General features: G+C 32.7%; 1 protein-coding gene across 1 annotated transcript in view; it reads right to left on the reverse strand.

Moving 5' to 3' along the window:
- The window catches only part of LOC129001799 (irregular chiasm C-roughest protein-like), a 29308-nt gene extending 11870 nt beyond the window's left edge, over window positions 1–17438 (reverse strand). Inside the window, exon 1 of the mRNA XM_054429246.1 lies at window positions 17332–17438. The gene's annotated coding sequence lies outside the window, so the exon portion shown is untranslated. The remainder of the gene's footprint in view (window positions 1–17331) is intronic.
- Window positions 17439–19390: the final 1952 nt, after the last annotated feature.

Raw genomic sequence — 19390 nt, forward strand, 5'->3', positions numbered from 1 at the left:
AGTATTCCAATTCCAACCAAACAACAAACAACACAAAACTGCGTGGTTTTATTGAGCGGAGCGAGCGAAGCGAGCGAAGCTCTTTGGGATCAACTTAAATGCAAACAATATAACACCATCACTCAATAACGGCTGAACACATTTCAGCCAAACTTAACAAGATTACTTAGACTAATAATGAGATGGTTTGTAAACAAACAAATTTCAATTAGATAATGCTAATGCAATTTAAAACGAACTTAAAATTTCAAATTTTTAACATTAGGCTTATGGGACTAAAGTAGCTATGACAGTTTTTTTGTTTACAAGAAAAATGTAAACAAGAGAATCATAAGGTATTTCTGAACTTTCTATACTTTTCTTTTAAACGTTTTTAAACCATTCCTATAATTTTAATAAACAAGAAAATGCCGTTAAAACATTTTTTAAGGCGCGGAATTCACTGAAAATCGAGAAATTATACGGAACTACTTTCTCAATGCGCGGAGCATAAACAAGGAGCGGAGGGATACGGACCGGTGACTACTTTCTTGGGAACCTATTTGTGTTGCCAGCTGATTAGAAACAGCCAATGTTAGAAATCAGGATTTAATAAGCGATATATCGAACCGCATCGAAATCGGTATTTAATCCGATAATACCTCATAGGTTATATTAAGTTGAATTACATCGACGGTACAGTAAGTTATTACACTTATTGATAAAACGCAGATTGAACACTGATCTAATTTAGGCAGGTGGGGAGGTAGGTCGGGGTTTATGAGTATTCGTGACTACATTAAGTGTTTTGAAGTAAGGTTAGATTAGGAAGGTAAAGTGTAGGTTATAGGTAGGTGATCGGGTTGTTTATTTGTGTTGCACCATATAATTTTTATCTTTTGGAATGGAATAGTTGGTTACGGTTAAACGGGGAAACGATTTCAAAAATGCTTGCATATGGTCTTAACTTAACAAACCATCTACAGTATTCTAGCTTTGACTTTATATAAAGTCAATGATTCTAGCAAATTATTACATACTGACCAAAAGAAAAGAGAACATTTGGTTTTGGATCTTTGACCATAGCAAAACTAACATATAATTTATGGAATGTGAAAAGTTGTATATCATTATATACTATTCTGTAATATTAATAATTGTTCGGCAAATCCTCATTTTAATGGCTCGGCTGAAAATGGAATCTGCATTTTGTGAAACAGTTATTTGGTAACAATTCAGTCATTTCAAATGTTGATAAAATTTCCTTTCTCTTTTTTATACTTTAATGCCCTTTTTGGATGTTAATATCAGATTCCAACTACTGTAATATTTTCCTGGTCAAAACTACCTTACACTTCTCGAAGAGGTAAATTTGAATTATTATAATTTTAATCTTTAAAACCAGCATTAGTAAATAAATCTATTGACCTTTTTGCATTTAGTTACTTATACAAATATCAAATCACGTTTGTTCCGCTCAACTGGCTTTCACCTCTCTGAAAGCAACCCTAGTTATGCACGTAATCCGTGTACACTTGGAAATAAGTTGGCAACACTTGAAAATACTGCTACCATGATCAGCTGATTGACCATTGATACTACGATTTAACCTGTCATTTCGTGTTTATATTATATTTTCGTACATTTCTTGGTTTGAACATAACCTAAAGTGTAGTAGAATAATTAAGTGGGCCTAACATGTTTGAGAATAATTAACTCAGTGATTGTGAATATATGTGTACACCAGAAGACATATGTAGCAGAAACTGCAAAACATGTTTTATCTGTTTCCTGAAAAATCAAGACAGAAGTATGAACGAAGTAGTGGTGAACCCAGAAAGAGAAGCCACTTTAGGCACGTTTTCCCCATAAGAATAACATGGTGAGCTTTTTTTGACCACTTTTTTAAAAATCCAGCTCTCGGCCTATACAAGCCTATATAAATGTTCAATACCATTGTACAACTCCATTACTATTTCAAATCCACATCCATTCGCATGTATATTCACAAAATCATCAACTTGACAGTGCGAGGTTTGCACGCGAACTCGTGCGCGCTCCCGACTCATGGCGCGCTCCCTTGGACATCCTTAGTGGAAATCCATGAGTTCTGGCTACTTGGGAATCCAAGCCATTTGACATACAATAAATCACCCTTCCTCCTAATTACTTTTTCTATCAAATACATGTCTTTATACTTGGTCTTTAACAACTCCTCTGTATAGAAGCCTCCCCTGATTATATTGCCATTTTCATCTTTCAAGATATAGGTCACAGGCTTTGTATTTTTAACTTCTGCTATTGTAAATAGTTCCCCTGTCCAATTCGGAGTATAACCTTTACTAAAAACATGTTTATACTTGGAAATCCTCACACTATCACCTACCTTATATCTTGGCTTTTTAACTTGCACTACTTTAGAAGTCAACCTCTCATGCACGTATTTACTGTTCGAAATACTCACTTGGTTAGGCTTCATTCCTATAGATCTATGCACCTTATTATTATATTTTCGAATTAACTTTGGAAGTAAATCCAACCATTTATAACTCCCCTGAGCACTAAATTCCCTATATAACCAATTCTTTAAAGTTCTTTGAAACCTCTCCACAATTGCAGCCTTAGTTTTAGAAAACGTGTGATAGTGATTAATATTTAATTTTTTCATTAGTTTGCTAAAATATTGATTAAAAAATTCTTTTCCATTGTCAGATTGAATGTTTTTAACCCCCTTTGGTAGAATGGTTTTAATGGCTTCTGTAACCACCAAACCTGTCTTATTCTTTAGTGGAGCAGCATAAGCTTTTTTAGAAAATGTATCTATTAAAGTTAAAATATATTTATTGCCAGAATTCTCTCTAGCATAGTTTTGCATATCAATTAAATCTATTTGTACAGTTTCGTTTATACCTAATACTTTAAAAGACCTTCTAATGAAATTCTTTCTTGCAGGCTTATGAAGTTCGTATGCAATTTCATTCATTTTTTATAACATCACTCTTTCCTTGTACTGTAAATATATTACCATTAGCCCCAATCAATAGATTATCTTCCATTCTTTTAAATACATAGTTTTCTGGTATATATGGTCTATTATCTATATACTTAAATCCGCTCAAAGATGTAGGGTCGGCAACTAATAAATCAGGATTGTATTCCATCAAATTAAATTTTCTTCCTGCATATACAAATTTTGATCCATCATAATACATAGCTTGTGACATTAAACAAATATCATCTAAATATTCCCCCATTGGTAGATTTCTTATATATTGTTTTTTGGCATCCCAACATTTTTCTTTATTATCAAAAGTTATAGTCTGTTCTTTTATAACACAGTCAGTGTCATCAATGGCAGGTTTAACACATACTAACCTTTTATTATTAAAATCCCAATAGCCTACTTCCATTTTTGGAACTTGTGAAACATTCACAGCATCTTTACTATCTGTACCTTCCATCAAATCGCTAAGTTTCTGTTTCTTAGCATTCCAAACACCATTCTCTGATTCTAAAAATTCATAATTATTATCATCTTGTACAAATTTACCATCTTCTTTTCGTATTAAAGTCTGTTGTAAAGTGGGCACATCATTTAAACTTTCACCCTTTTCCACATTAGTAATTTTCCGTTTCTTAGCATTCCAAACACCATTTTCTGATTCTAAAAATTCATAATTATTATTGTCTTGTACAAATTTACCATCTTCTTTTCGTATTAAAGTCTGTTGTAAAGTGGGCACATCATCTAAACTTTCACCCTTTTCCACATTAGTAATTTTCTGTTTTTTAGCATTCCACTTTTTATTCTTAGATTCTAAAAACTCATATTTAGTTTTACCTTGTAAAAAGACATCACCTTTTCTAGTTAATGTCTGACCCAAAGTTGATACATCATCTACAAACTCTCCATCTTTAACATTACCAATTTTATGGTTTAAACAATTCCAACTATCGTCTTGTAAATTCAAAGTAGGTTCACTACTAGCCCTGGGTTCTGCAGGCTTATTATATGGATTATATAAACGATAAAATTTATCTATAAACATATTTTTATTTAATAAATAATACCACTTTCTCTCAATTCCTCAATAATGGAATCTATTTCATTATCCACTCCTGAGTTACCGGCTTGGCAACTTAGCCAAAGAAGTCTTAACCTATCTACAAGCTCATTAGGATCATCCCAATAAATATAGTCTATTTTATTACCAGTCACTTGTCTCAAACCTTCACCAACAGATTTAAATAGAGGTTTAATTATATTAAGATATTTAGTATGTCTATTACTTGAAATTGGTGCACCATCTTTGTAACTCTTTAAATGTCCATTTGTAGCTTCCAAAATTTCTTTATAATTTTGCAAATCAGCCGGAGTATAATCCTCAGGTTCTTTTAAAGTTAACAACTGCCACAAGCCTTTTGTCCCCTTGTAAGTTTTATTTGCAACTGTAACATCATCATTGGCAATATCAACTTCCTTATTTCCAATAAAAAATTTATTTGCTTCTCGTCTAATACCATATGTAGTGTCTGTCATACTACTTTTACTGAGGTAATTTCCTAAATAGTCTGATGCTAAAAGACCAAAATCTAATTTCTGTGGAGTGGATTGCTGTATTGGTTGTAATCTTGGTATCATTGATATTCTAGATGGAGTCATTGGGAGTATCTCCATTTGAGGCTTCTCTGTTTTACCAATTGATGTGATTTTCTTTAATTCTTGTAATGGCTCTATTAAAGGTTGGAATGTTTGGAACCTCTCTTCAGCCTCTAGAAACTTGCCACGTTTTAAAGCTCTATATTTCTCTCGTATTTGATTTGCAGAGTCAACCAATTCTTGTTGAATGTTTTTCATCTTTTATTTACATTTTATTTATCTCATTTGACAAAGGATTGTACTCAAACACTTTATCATGTATTATCAAACAATATGCAGATGTATTTGCTGGTACATTTTCTGCAGTTTCAATCTCTAATTTAATATCAACAATTCCTTCCTTCACTGTTTCGTTCTGTCTAGAACAGTCTATTACAATTAGTGGATATTTCTTCATAAACTCAACCCTACTAATCATAGGATCTGGGATAGTATTATAGTAAGTCTCTCTAAACCTCATAAACATCTCATAAGCTTTAGAGACATCTCCATTTTCAAAGTCGAGATTTAAATCACTATAAGGATAATATTCAGAGTTTAGAAATACTTTGAGATTTTTTAATTTACAGTGATCAAATTCGTCAGTTCTTTTTCGTGCACTATTATCCCTAGCTGTTTGGAAACCAAATATAATATACCTAGGCTTCTCTAAACTTGATGATGTCTTTACTGACCATGTATGTCTTGTAGTATTGGGATATGATGGAAGTTCATGCAGCTCTAAACTTCTAAATGCAATTTGCAAATTTTTATTTTGCAATAACATCTTTTGTAATTGTAACTTCTCCCCATCTGATGGTATTACATGTGGCATAACCCATTGAATTGAGTTAAGTGTAATTTTGGGAATCATATCAGCAGTGCCACTGGCTGGAGCACTAGTGGTTGTTAATATACAATTCAAATCATTTTTGGATCTTTTCAATACCAATTCTTGTTTGACATTTACTAATACCTTATTAAAATCCTCAAACACACCCATTAATAACTCTAATGGTAAACATGTACTAAACTTGCCACCTTTATGGAACTCTTTTAAATTCGTGTCAGAATCAAATGCTACATTTGTCAATTTAGTTGTTTTATTGTAAGAGCTCAATATTTTCATAAGACTAGAAATTCCTGGGTTTCTTACAATGTCTATTTCTTTACCTGCAACTTCGTATCTAATTTCATCAAATAAGAATGCAAATGCATTATTTATAAAATGACCTTTATCATGATTTTCAATTTCTCCCTTAATATACAGATAACTCCTACATGGGAGAGTTAGCAAATCTTGATTATTAATACATATTCGAATTTCATCAGAATTATTTATTGCTAAAGTGTTGTGGGGAACATAGGAGTGATTTGTAATTTTAACCACACTATCGTCGAATTGGGATTTCCCTGTAACGTCTAGAAAATCTTCCATTTTTATTAATAGAAAATTTTAACTTTAGTCCTATTGATTTTAGGAACCTAGCATTTTGTACACTTATAGATAAATTCTTATAAATTCTCATATCTTTTTTATATGACAAGTAATTGTAGTTTCTTCTCCGTTAAAGTCAATTGCCTTGTCGTGTTGATCGGCAAATGTAATACTGACAACATCTAAACTTCTCTTATTTACAGGAAAATATATAATATTTCTTGGAACTTCAATAATTTTGTAGCCAGGAGGAGCTTCTGGATAAAAGCTATGTATGGTGTGTGATTTGTTGCCATTTAAATAGGACCCGTTTGCAATATTACATTTTACTCTAATCACATTTACATTATTAATGTTTATTTTATTTGTAGATTCAAACTGAACACCAGGAGTAGAAACACCTTTAAATCCTAATAAAATAGACCCTAAACATGGTTTTGTAAAATCAAACACGTGGCTAGAAAGTAATGTCGCTTTCATAGTTTTATTATTAGCTGTAAGGAAAAAGTCTGGGATTTGCTTTTGAATTTCCTTTGCAAGCTCAACCACCTCATATGTTCCTTCAGAAATTTCTATTGTAACTGGAGCATTGTGGTCATAATAGAAAACATCATCACCTTCTCTAATGGTTAATTTGTTGCCTTTAAGTTGGTTTAATTTTGGAATAAGCCCTTTGAATAAAAGTTTGGATTTAGTATTAATTAATGCTTCTCCATTTTTATCTACTATAACTTTAAGTTTTCCATTTAATAACTGGTTTAAATCATCAACTGAGATCTCTCCTTTTGGTAATGTCATTTTCTCTACTTTGTAATATGTTAAAGTATTTAGTGGTTTTTTAACATTAAATATGGAATTATAACTTTGAAAATCTACTAATCCAATTAAATAATCATCATTTAATTCTATGGGAGGAAAGAACACTGACTTTAGCTCTGGCTCTGTACCCGAAAATGTTATAGTAAATGAATCCATTTTTATAAAGAAATATTTTTTATGAATGATAAACATAAAATTCCACAAATAGAACTATTTAAATCTTGTATTTGATCGGTTGTATAGTAGATTTTATATCCCTCAAAATATTTAATTACTTCTTTTGGAGGTTGGATTCCAAATGGGTCAAAATAAATTACAATATCTTTATTTTTACGATATGCTGTCCAATGTGTGCCAGATGAGCTATCTAAATTAACTATTCCGCACTCTTTTACTCTTGGTGTTAGATTTTTTAGCTCGCTTTTTAGGTAGACTCCCCTGAAGTGAGGCACGTCTTTTGCGGCCTCTAACAGCTGGTAGTTGTCCATCTTTTTTATTAAATTTTAATCCCATTCCCATTTTTGCTTTTGCCTTCATCAAATTTGTCACGGCATACGCAGCAGCTTTTTCAGCGAGATTTGCATCATTGGCCGTAACTCTAGTCCAAGCTAAGTCTGCTAATCTCATGTCTGCTTTGTTCCGAGCAGCGGTATCGGGATTATTCATGTAGAATATGTCATGCTCTTTACAATAAGAGTCTAGTTTATTTTTTGGAGGTACATTTTTAGCTAAATTCTCACGTACATTCGTTCCAGGTCCACAGTACCGATATGATGGTATGTGAAGTGGGAATGGAAGGTTATTTATAAGAGTATTCAATAACCCTCGACCCCTGTAAGGCTTTAGGAATAAACCTTTGCCCTTTTTACATGTTTTCTTATTATCATTTTTTACCATTTTTATTATATAAAAAATGTCTTTTATTCAACAAAAACATAAATTTAAAATAGTACATACTAAGGAAAATATACCAAAGAAGTTGGGTCTATTTCCTACCAATATTCGATGTGTTATTTGCGGTCCAAGTGGAAGTGGGAAGACGGTTGTAATTTATAACTTAATTGTAAGAAAGGAAGGATTAAAATTTACAAACTTATATTTAATATCTAAATCATTAGAACAAGAAAAATATAAAAAAATAATTGAAATATTTAGTTTGTGTGATGAAGTGAAATTACACACGTTTACTGACTGTGAAATCACACCAAATGATGTAAAATCACAGTCAGTTGTTGTATTTGATGACATAAATAGTCCAAATATTACACAATTTTTCTCAATGGGTCGACATAAAAATATTAACTGTTTTTACTTGTGTCAATCTTACAGCAAAGTACACAAACATTTACGTGATAATGTAAATTTCCTAATATTATTCAAACAAGATGATTTAAATTTAAAACATGTATATCACAATCATGTTGGTAATGACTTTTCATTTGACCAATTTAAAAATCTCTGTCACCAATGTTGGGATAAAACTAAATATGGCTTTTTCGTAATAGACAAAGAAAGGTCAAAGAATAATGGCAAATATAGATTTATGTTTGACCAATTCTATCAAGAGGATGGTAAGGGTAAATAAATGAAAGACTGGAGTTTTTTTAACATTTGTATTTATTTTGCAACATTAAATATATCTACATACATTTGAACATAACTATGTTTGATCAATTTTATAATGACCAAGCGCAAGAGTATTGATGCCATCTTCCAGAATAAACCTCTTGTCATCGTCAAAGGATAGTACTTTCTTGTTCATGGTCAAGGTTTGAAGATGATGATTTGTAGATTTAATTCTTGTCACATTCTCATAGTAATCTTGCCCAGTTGCAAGACAGTTCAAATAATGTTGATGTCTAAGGAGATGTTTAACTGTAGCACCATCAGCTCCTTTAGCTTTCTTCACCTCTAAAGCTTGCTTGTCTTCTTCATATAACCATTTTAGAGGAATATAAGAATATAACTTTGGTCTTAAACCACAATATTCATACATAATATGACCATCTAATTCGTCTTTAAACTTGCCAGTGACTTTTTTATTTTTATCAGAGTATAAGAAATGGTCTTTACTATATCCAGAGGTATCAAAATAGTGCAAATCACATTCTATTTCCTTGTAAAAGTCCTCTGTAACTATAGAATACATTAAAGAATCTGTATCTGTCATAAGAAATCTTTTATTCTTAAATTTTGACATATAATTATAGTGGAAATCATACATTATTACTTTACTGATATCCAAAATTGTCATTCCTAAATATATAGGTTTATTAAACTTTACAACTAATTTATTTAAATGTATAGCATGTAAATTGTTATCGAACTTTTTGCTACAGTCAAACCTTGGATTAGTGACATATTTTGTTAATAGTGACTCATCCTTGAGATATATGTCACGAAACTTTCGTTGATTCATAATTGTTCGACCAAAGAGACTATTATTTAACAATTTGTAAAAGTCTTTTTCGAAATCATTTTTAGCCCATTTTCGTTTTTCAATATTAAAATTAATATAGGGCGCAAGCCATTTAGACTGTCTAAATTTTAAAATTCTGTGGTATTTTGTAACAATCAAACCCAATTCCTCATATTTTTGTAATGCTTTGTAATGTAAAATATATTTAGTTTTGTCATTTAAATTAGGTATTAATTTGCCATTCATTTTCTCTGGTGCTAATGGATAGTCATTATGTAAATCATGTAAGCTTTTATCATATTTTAAATCAACTTCTAAAATGTATCCAAACTCATCATTTTGATTATATTTGTAGTCTATCTCATTTGTCCAACGAAATCCATCCACGGGCAGTGGCTCACACATTGCTGTAGAGTATAGCGAGTTACAGTCTAAATATATTAAATACACACTCTCTTGATTGGGGTCATAGTGTTCACCCATATATCTATTATTGGCTTTAGCGTAACGTGTGGAAATCATACTGACTCCTCCTCTAATCGCACTTTCTATGAACAAATGCATGTCAATATCTTGAAATAGTTGTAATTTTATACCAGTCATTCTAAGACAGGCCTCCCATGTTAATCCAGGAAGTGAATACATATGTACGGGGTCCAGTTTGTAATCCTTTAAACACAGGTCTCTAAATGTCTCAAACACATCAGCCAGTAGCAATACATCTGTTTTAAGATATAAATCATGATATTCTTGTAAATTATTTATATTAAAATGGGTCCAGACATTTTTAGCATGTTCGTATTCGTGGATAGAGATATGTTCTTTAGTTAGAGTGCTATAGAATGATTCAATTGGGGGTAGAGACTCTGCAAACTTATCTGGTCCCGTCATATATTCATAGGGAAATACGCCTTTACGTTGTAGTAGTGGATTGTCTATGAATCTAAATGTATTTAAATTGGAAGCTAATTTGTATAATGGAAGGGACAGAAAGTTATAGGAATCCAAAAATACTAAATCATCAACTGAGAACGAAATGTACTTTTCCATATCCTTGGCTATGCAATTTAATTTACGATTAAACTTTCCCAAGTGTTGCATTATTAAATGACCATCATAATTTTTTAAGTTATGGAAGAATACTGGGATTTTCTTTGTTACTTTATAGTTTAAATTACAATCATTGTGGGCAGCTCCACGGTAGTGACCATTTGAATGACAATGATCTCTCACCCTATCAAAATATAGGGGCTTTTCACAAATATGACAATGCGTTGAGTTTTGGAAAGATGCCTCTTGTTCAGGAGTCATTACAAGAGGAATATATATCGCCATTTGACTTTTAATGAAGTCATAAGTCTCAAACAACCTTTTGAAAAACACATCCATAACATTTTCGCCACTATATAACTCTTCAGAAATAATCTTAGAATCTCTCACTACAACAAATGCAAATCCAGATGGAGTATGGTTGTTAGAGTTTATAAAGCATTCAAAATCTGCATAAATCACAAATGGGGCTTTAAGTTGATATTTATAATTTTTAAATTGTAATGTATCTTGTTTAGACATTTCCACTCTTTGCGCATCAAAGTTCTTACAATATGTTGCGTGACGTTCTAATATATCATTAGTATAAAAATGTTGTAAACACAACTTGCAAAAATACTTCTTATTGTTATCTTTTGTAGACCGCATCATTAACTTATTAAAATCACGAATTAAACAGTAATGTGATTTACGACCTTCTTGTAATAATAATAAATCTATATGAGTATTACTGTTTAGTTTGGTTGTTCTTAATGGATATATACATTTCTGGTCTTCAACTCCAAATACATTAACACTTATATTATTTTGTCTTTCAAATTTATCTATATCAGATATTTTCACAGGATACTTTATGTTTGTCATATTTAACTGACCTTCGTATGGTACATAATTAGAGACTCTATTTGCATGTTCATTAATACAATTCATTGGATGTAAAGCTGCTAATACCGACCAAAGAAAACATTTATTATCATCATTTTTTATATTTAAAACTGCATGTTTCGATTTAATACTCTCTGGTGTGGGAATATATGACTTTGGAGTTAAGGGCTTATATTTGTAAACGTGCAACTGCCAATACTTAGTATGGTCATATATCCATCCACTGCCTTGGGCTTGGTATTTGTGTATGGAAGCATCAATCTTTAAAAGTGCATTTTCAATTTGAGGCTTTAAATCTCTTTTCTCAATAGTTAAGGTAGTAAGGCTTCTAAAATCTGCAATACATTCTTTTTCATTAACTAATTGTCCACTTTGATCCATTGAATATTTTATAAATTTAATTCTCCTTACTAAAGTCCATTTTATTGGCAGAGGACAAGACTGAAGAGTATTTTTAAGTTCAGTTCTAATCGATTCACCAACAAATTCAATCATTGTATATGGACAATTATTGCAAGAATTGACATGTCTTTTAAAATGACCAACCACATTTTTCTTACAAAAATTACAATTCTTATGACTTTGTAATATATGCGATTTTAGAACCACATTATCATCACAGATTAAATCACATACCTTGCACAGTTTCACCTTCATTTGATGTACTAGCTTGTAGTGGCGGACCAAATTGCTCTTCTTGGACAGCGAGGCGGAGCAGTGTTGACAGGTCGGCATCACGCACGAGAATGAAATATCACCCGGATGCCACTTCTATATATAGGCTCGTCCCCGGTGACGTCACACGCCTGGGGATTCCCCAGTCGCATGACCGCTTCACTTGGCCCTTGTGACAGTGCCCATAAAACTATCTAAAAACGCTTATATCTCGAAAACGGCTTGAGATACGGCAAAACGGTTGAAATTCTGGCAAACGTAGTGGGTGTCAACTTTTGATTATAAACAATATTACAACATAAAAAAATCAAAAAGTAAGAAAAAAATTTAACATTATTTTATATGGGTAGGAATAAAATTTACCATGAAAAATCGTCTAAGTCTGTAAAAACTATCTAAAAACGCTTATATCTCGAAAACGGCTTGAGATACGGCAAAACGGTTGAAATTCTGGCAAACGTAGTGGGTGTCAACTTTTGATTATAAACAATATTACAACATAAAAAAATCAAAAAGTAAGAAAAAAATTTAACATTATTTTATATGGGTAGGAATAAAATTTACCATGAAAAATCGTCTAAGTCCGTAAAAACTATCTAAAAACGCTTATATCTCGAAAACGGCTTGAGATACGGCAAAACGGTTGAAATTCTGGCAAACGTAGTGGGTGTCAACTTTTGATTATAAACAATATTACAACATAAAAAAATCAAAAAGTAAGAAAAAAATTTAACATTATTTTATATGGGTAGGAATAAAATTTACCATGAAAAATCGTCTAAGTCCGTAAAAACTATCTAAAAACGCTTATATCTCGAAAACGGCTTGAGATACGGCAAATGGTTGAAATTCTGGCAAACGTAGTGGGTGTCAACTTTTGATTATAAACAATATTACAACATAAAAAAATCAAAAAGTAAGAAAAAAATTTAACATTATTTTATATAGGTAGGAATAAAATTTACCATGAAAAATCGTCTAAGTCCGTAAACACTATCTAAAAACGCTTATATCTCGAAAACGGCTTGAGATACGGCAAAACGGTTGAAATTCTGGCAAACGTAGTGGGTGTCAACTTTTGATTATAAACAATATTACAACATAAAAAAATCAAAAAGTAAGAAAAAAATTTAACATTATTTTATATGGGTAGGAATAAAATTTACCATGAAAAATCGTCTAAGTCCGTAAAAACTATCTAAAAACGCTTATATCTCGAAAACGGCTTGAGATACAGCAAAACGGTTGAAATTCTGGCAAACGTAGTGGGTGTCAACTTTTGATTATAAACAATATTACAACATAAAAAAATCAAAAAGTAAGAAAAAAATTTAACATTATTTTATATGGGTAGGAATAAAATTTACCATGAAAAATCGTCTAAGTCCGTAAAAACTATCTAAAAACGCTTATATCTCGAAAACGGCTTGAGATACGGCAAAACGGTTGAAATTCTGGCAAACGTAGTGGGTGTCAACTTTTGATTATAAACAATATTACAACATAAAAAAATCAAAAAGTAAGAAAAAAATGTAACATTATTTTATATGGGTAGCATGCATTTTATATGTGGGAGCGCGCCCGAGTTCGCGTGCAAACCTCGCACTGTCAAGTTGATGATTTTGTGAATATACATGCGAATGGATGTGGATTTGAAATAGTAATGGAGTTGTACAATGGTATTGAACATTTATATAGGCTTGTATAGGCCGAGAGCTGGATTTTTAAAAAAGTGGTCAAAAAAAGCTCACCATGTTATTCTTATGGGGAAAACGTGCCTAAAGTGGCTTCTCTTTCTGGGTTCACCACTACTGAACGAGCATGCGAACTGTTTTCTTCATGGTGCGTAAGTAAGAAAGTTACAAAATTACTGGTTGATACTGATTATTACCCTACTGTTTATACGTGTACTCTTGAAAATAACTAACACCTAAAGATACTACGACTACAATCAGCTAGCGCAGTGTTTCCCATTCCGCTCAACGTTTGGGTTTAACCGTTTCCTAACATCTTATCAACAGTCAGTTTGCCAATTAACAATAGGGTACAAGGGTAACAAATAAAACTGTTACTATTCGATTTTCAAATAAAAGCTCAATGGGTTATAACCAGGATAGACTCTGGGGACATTACCTAGAATTTTGAGTTTCACCTAACCTCATTTCCCCTAAAAAAAGTACCGGTGTGTTAGTAAAATTTAATGATTGAGTTTATTGCAGATTGCGGTGAGTTATAGTCTTGAGTTAACTGTTAACTTACACCTAAAACATAAAATTATGGGTTTAGGTTCATGGAATTTAGGGATTACACTATTGGATCATTTATGCCTGGCTGTAATGTTTTGCAACTTTAAAACTAAACTTCACCTACAAATTCATTATCTTAAATTTATATAGGGTTTCTGCACATAAGAAGTGAAATATTGTGTAGAAACATGAAAGCTAATTTCTCCAACTAGGTCCAAACCTTTACAGACATGCATTATTTTCAGCTTTAAAAATGCGAATACCTTCTTCTTTTTAGGTAAAGTGTTTAAAGTGTATTAACATGTGAGATAGTTAGAAAAGTCATTCTACTAGAGTGGAACTGCTGTAACTGTTTTCCGTATCTAGGCTCACATTGGTATTCCAACTCTACGACGGACTATTTGGTATTCAGTCAAAGAATAGACACGTGTAAGGGCAAGGGCTGAGGATAAACCACGTGTAAAAATAGTAATAGGAGTTCATTGGCAGGTGAGAGCAGACGTTTTGGCTCCTTGTCAACCTCGCAGACGGCGGCTGCGTCAGCTGATTTTGACCTGATCCTCCCAGCTGCCAAAATCAGCTGGTGTCATTTGAGAATCTTTTTATCACATAGGCTGTTTGAGTAATAGTTTCGACTATGGAACTTGACATTCCAATGACCATGATGTAGCCATTTTAGAATAAGTACCCCCAGCCAAAGCAAACCTACAGGTGAATTTCCATTTTGTCTATTTGAAGTTATACTCGAATATTGAATATTTCCTTAAACTTGTAAAATTTATTTCAATTTAAAAAATGAAATTTGATTTCATGAGAGGTTGTCTGCTACTAGAAAGGAATACAAATTGGTAAAGTTATAGTATGAAAAAAACAAATTTTCGTAGGCTAATTAGATCAACATAAAATATCCATAAACAAACTACAACAGTGTTGTAATAATCTATGCCTAATCTATGCCTGCCTTCTTTCATATACAGTTTAACTAACATATGTTTTATTAATTATTATGATTTTTGTAAACAGTCCAAATAAATTCACATCTTCTATTTCTATTTTCTCCAAATCACTTCCAAAACATTCAAACATATTTTGAATCTTCAATCGTAATATTGTTAACTTCTATTTTTAACTTAAACGTAGTCAAGTTGTATGTAAATGTCAAATTAAACTTTCAAGCAGTCTCATTCACTAGGAATAGACAACAAATTATCAACTGGACATATTTTCAAAATATTTACTTTTAGATAAAGCTGGGTAAAGAGCCTACTGAAGAGATAGCGCAACCCACCCTAGTATTCCATCTCTTGCCTTGAATTACAGAATTATTCTCTGAGATATTATTTATCTATGCTTAAAAGTAACATACTAACACTAGCTGCAGTTGTAAATAAATACAAGGTTTAAATTGTCTTCATAATCTTAAATTGTCGAACAAAAGCTAAGGAATTAGCAAAGCTAAGTCAATTGCTACAATTGAATTGATGACTTCTGTGGTGGTCTGGTGGTAGACAGTAGGGTCGATATATTAAGTTAATAGTCCATTATTAGAGAACTTGGCTTAAACCGCTGCAATAAAACGAACTATGCCTATGTAAAAATAAACACATAGGCGTGTGAGCATTAATTAAAGATTTAACTGAACTGAAATTTAAATTGGAAATAGTTTGTAAATACCCGCCACAGCAAAGCTGCAGACTAAGCGAATTTCCGTTTACCTTATTTGATTTTCAATTAAATCTAATTCATTAACATTAGGTATAACGATAACCTAGGTTTGCTGCTACAGGGATTATTATAAAGTGAGTTTTTATAACTTGGTGTAAAATAAATAGATTTGCCAAGTTTGATTAAATATATCCATAAACAAGCAAACTACAACAGCTACTTATTCTCCATAAAAATAAATGGGAATTATAAATTTAAATTTTTTTTATTTTCTCCGTAACCAATAACCATACAAAAACACTTCGATGTACTAAATTATTTGTTTTGCTCTAGAAAATGTCTAGAAAAATGGTCTAGAGAGAAATTGGGGAATTTTATGTTTTGAGGTCAAAAATGACAAAACCCATTTTAACCCCCTAAATCCCCCCATAAAACCACGTTACCATGGTCCAATCGTGCTGGTTCGTGAACTCGTTCGAATAAACGTAGGTTTACACGTTGTATTAAATTTCATCGAAATCGGATCATTTTTGCTCGAATTGTCGTACTAACGGACACACACACACATATGAAATTCCTATATATATACATAGGAATCCAAACGGATGGTGTTTTTGGCCTCTGGGGACATCAAAACGAAAAAGTAAATCGGTCCCGGGTCTAGGTCTTACCATGATACCTACCATAATAGCTTACTCCCTATGGTAAGTTCGCTAAAAGCGGACTAAATAAATGTCTATCTCAAACTAATTCATCGATACAAAAAATTTTTATTACCTACGAATAAAAAGAAGATTGTTAATGGAATGTATTTATTGAATAACTATTCGGGTTATTTACTCATGTATTTGAGTGATACCATTTAGTCATAGACTATTACCGTGCAGATACTGTATAGTTGTATAAATAGTCAAAGGTTATACATAGTTTTATCGTCATTTAGGACAGTTGTTCTAATTAAGTAACAAACAGCTAGTATTCGGTCATTACAATAAACTGCATTATTGTTATCCTTATACTACATAAGGACATTTTTCCGATTTGAGTTTTATTATATTTAATCATGAATTTAACGTACAAGTCGACATTCGAAATTCCTTCGTGACCTAGTTCAATGGGCAAACGTATTTATAACTTAGACCTACACTAAAATTATTCAAAAATCCTACCGGAAAACTGAATATAGGCAATGTTTTGTTATTATTTACTTACCACTCTCAAAATATAAATTTTACTTGAAGGTAGCCAGCCTATGATTCACAAACAACCCGCCTCAACGGCTTCATTTGGAATGAGGTACAATTTTGTAAAAACTGTTGTATAGTATCAATATTTTGTACTAGTTAAATGTGAAGAAACGACGATTTATTTTCAAAAGTAACCCCTTATTCACCACCTAACTCCCACTCCTCCCACTACATCTTGAGTCAAGAAGTACTCGAAGTAGTATATAAGTTAACAGTATATAATAAACAAATTCTCAATTTGTAAACATGTTATCAAGTGAGATACTCACATACGCACAGGTTATGGGCGGTGGTGGGCGTCCAGGCCTTATCACTGATAACGACTACGCAGCACACACACACGCACACGCGCTGTAGGTCGGACACGGCGTGACTGAGTGAGAGTGACTGGAGCGGAGCGAGCGCTGCTGCGCTGTTAAGGAGGGGATGGGGATGAGACAGACCCCCCTAGGACCTACAGTCTACAGTCACCGTCCGCCAGACATCAAAAGACCTTCTCGATAATTTTAGAATAGAAGCGCATCCCGCTCCCGAACCAATCACAGAAATAACCTGACTGTCGCATACCGAGACGACTCGCTAGACGGTTGCCCCGATACCTCCTTCCGGTGTATTGGGATCGTTTCCGGTCCTCTGGGAGTAAAACTGTATATGCACACCCTCTAATCGACCCTCATGGAACAGGGCCTAGCATAATTGAAAAAGTCGGTTAAAACGGGAAAACTGTGTAAAACACTGAAAAGAAATACAAAATTGATATTAAACTAATGGAAACCCCGTCTTCATATGGCAATGCTTTTAGAATAATTTTAACAAATTATACTGTTCTCAAGTAGCATGGAATGTATACTAAGAGGGTTACTTTCAAAATGAAGGCTACGAGGGTAAGGGGGGTTTGTTTTACAGTGCGCTGCGTTAGGTTAGGTATGTTAGTTTGGTGGGTGGGCATTAATTGCACCAACTGATCTGAGTCTAGTCGGGTATTCCTGGATTGCGCCAACTACTCTAGAGAGCCACCCGATAAGTTCATTAACTGGACCGCAAGTGGTGGCCCTCTTTGACTGTATAATTGAGTAGGTTAGGTTAGGTTAGGATACGTTAGGATGACACGTAAACAAGGTTATTCCTTCTGCCGGCAACTCACCCCTTCCTGGGTTGGGCTTGGCGTAACTAGGAAACATATTTTGGGACCCTTTGAGGATTTGGCGCAATTAAGGAACTCTTTGGCGCAATTAATGCACGGCCAGTTTGGTTTATGACAAACCACGTGAAAAGAAGGTACGAATACTGATTGAGGTGTTGTTAATTTTCCTCCTATACACAAGGTCACAGAATTCGTTTCTGTAACTTTTACCTTATTTCTCATTATTCAAAACTAAACTGAGCTGAACTATACTAAAAAACCTTATTTCACCTAAACTAACAAAACAACAGCATCGTACTAATGTTATAAAGAAAGGTGGCACTCTTCTAGAAAAGACACAAAAGTGGCTGTATCAACTAAACATGCGCGGGCACGATTCTAATTTATTTCTGTGGTAAAGATGCAAACAGAAATCTCTAGAAAAAATAATATAAATCTCTAATAAAACAAGAAATAGTGTTTTCTAATCATTGATAGTTCTGTAGTATAGTGTAGATTGTCTTGAAACTATAATTATTCGACCTGCACGGTGTTTAACTAAAGAGCAGCGGGTTTAGCAGAAGTAATATGATTCTGGTTCAGTCGTTCAGAAATAGATACACTAACGGCAATTAACCTTGTTATTTTCATGTATAAATTGTATAACAACAAAAGATAACCCCACTTGTGTAGGTGGATTTAAAGTAGCTTTGATCTACCTACACTCAATTTAAATTTGGTTTGCAATTACAAATTCCACGCATATAACTAAGTGTTTTCCTTGTGGAATACATATGAATGTTGCCATTAAATACAGCTCGTATCTATATTTAATTACGGAATTCAACTGTGCATGATTTAAATTATTTTTCAAGTAAGCTACTAATATTACGAATGTTCAAGTAAATGTCATTACACACTGAAAACCCACTTTACACACAGAGGACCACTTAATATTCCGACCACTTGTACTAGTTTCGGAACCTAAAAATGTATCCGTTAACCATTACGAGGTTCATAGGCTACAATAAATTTTTATTTTATATCCACATTGGGAGTGTTGCACGACGTCCAATGATATAAGTCAGTGTCACGAAGTCCAAAATATAATTTTTGAGCTGTTTCACGATGTCCAATATAAAATATTTGACTGCTACACGACGTCAAAATCTCACCATATACAAAAGTACAGTAACTGCAAGAAA

The sequence above is a fragment of the Macrosteles quadrilineatus genome, unplaced genomic scaffold, assembly GCF_028750875.1.
Source record: "Macrosteles quadrilineatus isolate MER2022 unplaced genomic scaffold, UCM_ALF_1.0 Scaffold_8__2_contigs__length_117827958, whole genome shotgun sequence".
Taxonomy (NCBI): Eukaryota; Metazoa; Arthropoda; class Insecta; order Hemiptera; family Cicadellidae; genus Macrosteles; species Macrosteles quadrilineatus.